General features: G+C 60.0%; 1 protein-coding gene across 1 annotated transcript in view; it reads right to left on the bottom strand.

Annotated features, from left to right (window-relative positions):
* The window catches only part of LOC115949065, a 14,776-nt gene extending 12,496 nt beyond the window's left edge, over positions 1 to 2,280 (bottom strand). Inside the window, exons 1-3 of the mRNA XM_031065327.1 lie at positions 2,201 to 2,280; positions 1,992 to 2,096; positions 1,721 to 1,819 (exon numbers count right to left, since the gene is read on the bottom strand). The gene's annotated coding sequence lies outside the window, so the exon portion shown is untranslated. The remainder of the gene's footprint in view (positions 1 to 1,720; positions 1,820 to 1,991; positions 2,097 to 2,200) is intronic.
* Positions 2,281 to 6,648: the final 4,368 nt, after the last annotated feature.

The raw sequence follows: 6,648 nt of genomic DNA, 5'->3' as shown, positions 1-6,648 counted from the left end.
CAGGCGGCGGCCACATCACCCCCCTGGCTCCCCCTGCGAGGGGGCTGGCACAGACAGCCCCCGCCGTGGGGAAAGGAGAGAGACGGCCGGAGCACTGGGAGCAGAAGAGAGGGGAGCGGTGCGAGGGCGGTGCCAGCAGAGCCTTCCCTGCCGGGAAAGCCTCGACAGGAGAGAGAGGTTCAGCTGGTTCAAACCCCTCCCAGCCCTCTCCAGGCAACTGGGAGCAGGGTCTGCCAAAGGGCCAACGCAGCTGGCGCACCACATGCACCGTGAGGGAGGCAGCTGCACGCTCCGCAGGGCCCAGGCACAGGCAGCGCATGCAGGGGAGCCAGACCCCACACCGGACCCTGGTCCCAGAGCAGCACAGACGTGGAGGAGGGCGAGGAGGAGAGGGTGAGCCGTGGGGCAGGCAGAGGGTGCCGCGGGGAGAGGGCATGCGCAGAGTGAGTACCTGGTGCACGGCTGCCAGAGTCATCCTGGTTTTTTACCCTCCATTAGATCCCCACCAACACAAATATTCCCCAAGAAAAAGCACTGGCAAAGCGGCTCCAAGGGCAGAAACCAAGAGTTAGAGAGGTTACCCCGCGCCAGACCCCGCGGGCCAGCGCCCAGCACAGCAGCATGCGCAGGCAGGTGCTGACTGCACGACGTGTATCTGGGAAGTGCCTCCTACCAGTCACACCAGAGCCCCCAGTGCCCAGAGCCAGCTTGGCTCAGAGACCCCCTGTACGCAGAGCCAGCAGCCTTGCTCCCAGGAGCCCAGCAGGGAGCAGGAGTTAGAGGCCGTGGGCCAGTATTAGTGATAGGGCCGGAGTCATGGCCATGGGCCAGTATTAGTCATGGGTCTGGAGCCACAGCCATGGGCTGCTGTTAGTGATGGGGCCAGGGCTGGAATCACAACCATGGGCTGCTGCTAGTGATGGGGCCAGGGCTGGAGTCACAGCGGCGAGGAGGAGAGGGTGAGCCGTGGGGCAGGCAGAGGGTGCCGCGGGGAGAGGGCATGCGCAGAGTGAGTACCTGGTGCACGGCTGCCAGAGTCATCCTGGTTTTTTACCCTCCATTAGATCCCCACCAACACAAATATTCCCCAAGAAAAAGCACTGGCAAAGCGGCTCCAAGGGCAGAAACCAAGAGTTAGAGAGGTTACCCCGCGCCAGACCCCGCGGGCCAGCGCCCAGCACAGCAGCATGCGCAGGCAGGTGCTGACTGCACGACGTGTATCTGGGAAGTGCCTCCTACCAGTCACACCAGAGCCCCCAGTGCCCAGAGCCAGCTTGGCTCAGAGACCCCCTGTACGCAGAGCCAGCAGCCTTGCTCCCAGGAGCCCAGCAGGGAGCAGGAGTTAGAGGCCGTGGGCCAGTATTAGTGATAGGGCCGGAGTCATGGCCATGGGCCAGTATTAGTCATGGGTCTGGAGCCACAGCCATGGGCTGCTGTTAGTGATGGGGCCAGGGCTGGAATCACAACCATGGGCTGCTCTTAGTGATGGGGCCAGGGCTGGAGTCACAGCCACAGGCCAGTGTTAGTGATGGGGCCAGGGCTGGAGTCACAGCCATGGGCCGGCGTCAGCGATGGGGCCAGAGTCATGGACGTGAGCTACCACCAGTGACAGGGCTGGAGTCATGGCCGTGGGCAGGTGTTAGTGATGGGGCCAGGGACCCCGTGAACTGCGCTCCTTTTGGTCACACAGCTGGCCATGCCGCCCTGCACCGCTCCCTACCTCCTCGTCCTCCAGCCGCCGCAGTGTCTCGGTGATGAACTTGATGTACTGGGTGGTGAGCGTGGTCAGCTCACTGTACTGTGTCCGCAGGTCCACGTACTGTGGAGACAGGGGGTCAGCACGAGAGAAGGGAGCTTGCCCGCCAGTACCCCAGCAATGATGGGGCTGCACAACCACGTGCCACAGCCCCAAATCCACCCCTTCAGTGAGCAGCCAGGCCCCAGGAGCTGCAGGGCACCCCCGGCCAGTGGCAGAGAGACCCCTCCCTCACCTCCTGGATGATGCTGTCAGACGCCGACTGCACTTTGGGCTTCTTGGCTGGTGATGCCACTGGCTCCACCTGTGCCTTGAAGCTCACCAGTTGCAACTCGTAGTCCTGATGAGGAGAGAGTGATCAAAGCTCTGCTACCCCTGGCCACAGTGCTGTGAGCCCACCCCCTGCAGGACACTGTGCTGCCTCCCCAGCCCCCCCAGGCCCACCTTGATGGCGTCGATGTACTGCTTGGCATAGCGCTGGCACTCCTCCACCTTCTCCTTGTGCTGCTCACACTCCTCCAGCAGTTTCTGGGGAGACATGTGTGGGTGAGCCCGGGCACCCCGTGGCCACCCAAGAGCACACTTCACCCCACCATGGCCAGGGATGGCCAAGAGCACCCCTTGCCCTGCATGGCTGGGAATGGCCAGGAGCTCCCCTCACCCTGCTGAGGATGCCCAGGAGCACCCCTTGCCCCATTGGGGATGCCCAGGAGCACCCCTTGCCCCATTGGCATTGGCCAGGCACACTCCAGACCCTGCTGGGGATACCCAGGCACACCCCTCACCCTGCTGGGGATGCCCAGGAGCACACCTTGCCCCACTGGAGATGGCCAGGCATACCCCTCACCCTGCTGGGATGGCTGGGAGCACCCCTTGCCCCACTGGGGATGGTGGGAGCAGCCCTTACCCCATTGGGGATGCCCAGGAGCATCCCTTGCCCCATGGCCAGCCCTGCCTTGCCCCACGGCCGGCCCTACCTTGCCCCACAGGCAGCCCTACCTTGTCAGCCGGGATCAGGATGGGAGCGGGACGAGGTGGGAGAAGGATGGATCAGCCGGGATCAGGATGGGAGCAGGATTGGGATCGACTGGGATCCGCCAGGAGCGGGATCAGCCGGGAGCGGGACGAGGTGGGAGAAGGATGGATCAGCCGGGATCAGGATGGGAGCGGGACGAGGTGGGAGAAGGATGGATCAGCCGGGATCAGGATGGGAGCAGGATTGGGATCGACTGGGATCCGCCAGGAGCGGGATCAGCCGGGAGCGGGACGAGGTGGGAGAAGGATGGATCAGCCGGGATCAGGATGGGAGCGGGACGAGGTGGGAGAAGGATGGATCAGCCGGGATCAGGATGGGAGCAGGATTGGGATCGACTGGGATCCGCCAGGAGCGGGATCAGCCGGGAGCGGGACGAGGTGGGAGAAGGATGGATCAGCCGGGATCAGGATGGGAGCGGGACGAGGTGGGAGAAGGATGGATCAGCCGGGATCAGGATGGGAGCAGGATTGGGATCGACTGGGATCCGCCAGGAGCGGGATCAGCCGGGAGCGGGACGAGGTGGGAGAAGGATGGATCAGCCGGGATCAGGATGGGAGCGGGACGAGGTGGGAGAAGGATGGATCAGCCGGGATCAGGATGGGAGCAGGATTGGGATCGACTGGGATCCGCCAGGAGCGGGATCAGCCGGGAGCGGGACGAGGTGGGAGAAGGATGGATCAGCCGGGATCAGGATGGGAGCGGGACGAGGTGGGAGAAGGATGGATCAGCCGGGATCAGGATGGGAGCAGGATTGGGATCGACTGGGATCCGCCAGGAGCGGGATCAGCCGGGAGCGGGACGAGGTGGGGGAAGGATGGATCAGCCGGGATCAGGATGGGAGCGGGACGAGGTGGGAGAAGGATGGATCAGCCGGGATCAGGATGGGAGTGGGCAGCTCAGCAAGAGCGGCACCAAAGACCCAGAAGGGAAGGAAAAGGGAAAAAGGAAAAAAGGTGGAAAGGAAGAAAAAGGGGGAAAGGAAAAAAAGAAAAAGGGAAAGGATAAAAAGGGGGAAAGGGAAAAAGGAAAAAAGGTGGAAAGGAAGAAAAAGGGGGAAAGGAAAAAAAGAAAAAGGGAAAGGATAAAAAGGGGGAAAGGGAAAAAGGGAAAAAGGAAAAAGAAAAAAAAAGGGGGAAAGGAAAGAAAAAGGGAAAAAGGAGAAAAGGGAAAAAAGGGGAAAAAGGGAAAAAAGAAAAAAAAGGAAAAAGGAAAAAAGAGAAAATTGAAAAAAGGGGAAAAAAAAGGAAAAATGGGAAAAGAAAAAAAGGAAAAAAAAGAAGAAAAGGGAAAAAGGAAGAAAAGGGGAAAAGGAAAAATGGGAAAATGAAAAAAAAAGGAAAAAGGGAAGAAAGGGGAAAGGGAAGAAAAGGGGAAAAGGAAAAAAAAAGGAAAAGGGAAGAAAAGGGGGAAAGGAAAAAAAGGGGGGAAAACAAAGAAAAGGAAAAAAGGAAAAAAGGGCAAAAGGAAAAAAGGGGAAATGAAAAAAAGGGAAAAAGGAAGAAAAGGGAAAGGGAAGAAAAGGGGAAAAGGAAAAGAAAGGGGGAAAAGGGAAGAAAAAGGAAGAAAAGGGAAAAAGGGGGAAAAGGATAAAGGGGAAAATGAAAAAAAAGGGAAAAAGGAAAAAAGGGGAAATGAAGAAAAGGGAAAAAGGAAGAAAAGGGAAAGGGAAGAAAAGAGGAAAAGGAAAAAAAGTGGAGAAAGGGAAGAAAAGGGGAAAAGGAAAAAAAAGGGGGAAAAGGATGGGAAGGAAAATGAAAAAAAAGGGAAAAAGGAAAAAAGGGAAAAAAGGGGAAAAGGGAAAAAAAAGGATAAAAGGAAAAAAGGGAAAAGTAAAAAAGGATAAAAGGGAAAAAGTGAAAAAAGGGCAAAGAGACACAAAATGAAGAGAAGAGGGAAGGAAAAGAAAGAGAAAGGCATGCTGGCTCTCCCCAGACTCCCCACAGCCCCCCAGGTGCCCAGGCTTGTTTCCAGGTGCCAGGGCCCACTCACTTCTCCAGGTAGATGCTGGACAGGCTGTACACCTGCTCCATCTTGCGCAGGGTGACCTCCAGCTCGGAGCGCAGCACGGGGGCCGAGCCCGCCTGCTCCGGCTGCGCCAGCACCTGCTCCGTCTTCTCGCTGACTTTGGCCAGGTTCTTCTGGATGCCCTCCAGCTCCAGGTGTGTTTGCTGCAGGGAAGGAGTCCCTCAGTCCCAAACCCGACCGAATGCTCCCCTCCTCTTGGACCCCAGGAGGAGAGCAGCAGGGGAAGGCTCTGCAGCCCATCGGTGCAGGTGGGCAGGGGAGGCTGAGGAGGGATTTTGGGAAAACTCCTCCTGGAGGGGCTCTCCAGCCCTGCCAAGCTGCCCAGGGCAGGGACAGAGTGCCACCCCTGGGGAGACCTTACAGCCGTGTGGATCACTTGGGGACAAGCTCAGGGGTGGCCTCAGGTGGGCTCAGTGGGCTCTGAGGGCTTTTCCAACCCAAACCCTTCCCTCAGGCCCATCTGTGTGCACTACATGTGTCACACGTGTGTCACAGGGCTGGGGTCACCCTGGGGTCACCCTGGAGGTGTCACCCTGAGGATCCTGGGGGGATGCACTGGGGCAGTTCCCTGGGCTCCCACATGTCAGGGATGCACTGGGGCAGTTCCCTGGGCTCTCACATGTCAGGGATGCACTGGGGCAGTTCCCTGGGCTCCCACACATCGGGGATGCACTGGGGCAGTTCTCTGGGCTATCACATGTGGGGGATGCACTGGGGCAGTTCCCTGGGCTATCACATGTCAGGGATGCACTGGGGCAGTTCCCTGGGCTCTCACACATCGGGGATGCACTGGGGCAGTTCTCTGGGCTATCACATGTGGGGGATGCACTGGGGCAGTTCCCTGGGCTCCCACACGTAGGGGATGCACTGGGGCAGTTCTCTGGGCTATCACATGTGGGGGATGCACTGGGGCAGTTCCCTGGGCTCCCACATGTCAGGGATGCACTGGGGCAGTTCCCTGGGCTCTCACATGTCAGGGATGCACTGGGGCAGTTCCCTGGGCTCCCACATGTGGGGGATGCACTGGGGCAGTTCCCCGGGCTCCCACATGTCGGGGAACCCCTGAGGCAGTTCCCCGGGCTCCCACACGAGTCCCACACCTGCTGCTCGGCCTGGCGCTGGGCGCACTCGCGCAGGGGGTCGGCCTTGAGGGGCAGGCGCAGGCGGTGCACGGTGCGGCTCTCGCAGCTCTCCAGCTGCAGCCGGATGTCCTTCAGCTGTGAGATGTAGCTCTTGCACAGAGACTCGTCCTGCTCTCCTGCGGGGACAGCGGGGATGGCTCAGTGCCCTGGGACACCACGGGGACACCACAGGGACCCGCAGTGACACCGGGATGGCTCAGTGCCCTGGGACACCACAGGGACACCGCGGGGACCCACAGTGACACTGGGATGGCTCAGTGCCATGGGGACACCCTGGGGACCCACAGCATGGAGAGGGGACATGGGGATGGCTCAGACTGTGCAGACAACACGGGGACCCATGGTGGGAAAGGGGGATGCAGGGATGGCTCAGCACCCTGGGGACACCCCAGGAGCCAACATGAGGAGGAGGGAGACTGGAGCAGCTCAGCACCATGGCGATACCCCAGGGACACCACAAGGACCTGCAGGTCACCCCAAGGACCTGGGGAAACCCTGGGCACCCCCACCTTTCAGAGGGGGCAGAGAGGGCGCACCCACCTTTCTCCTGGCTCCGCAGCAGCAGCTCGTACTTGTGCGTGCAGGCATTGTAGTCGCGCTCCACCTGCAGCCGGTCGTCAGGCTGGAAGCTCTGCGAGTCCTGGCTGTCCCGCAGGAACTCCTGGTAGTGCCTCTCCAGGCTGGACAGC

The sequence above is a fragment of the Geospiza fortis genome, unplaced genomic scaffold, assembly GCF_000277835.1.
Source record: "Geospiza fortis unplaced genomic scaffold, GeoFor_1.0 scaffold875, whole genome shotgun sequence".
Taxonomy (NCBI): domain Eukaryota; kingdom Metazoa; phylum Chordata; class Aves; order Passeriformes; family Thraupidae; genus Geospiza; species Geospiza fortis.
The sequence above is the reverse complement of the archived record's forward strand: the minus strand, read 5'-3'. Positions and strand labels throughout refer to the sequence as shown.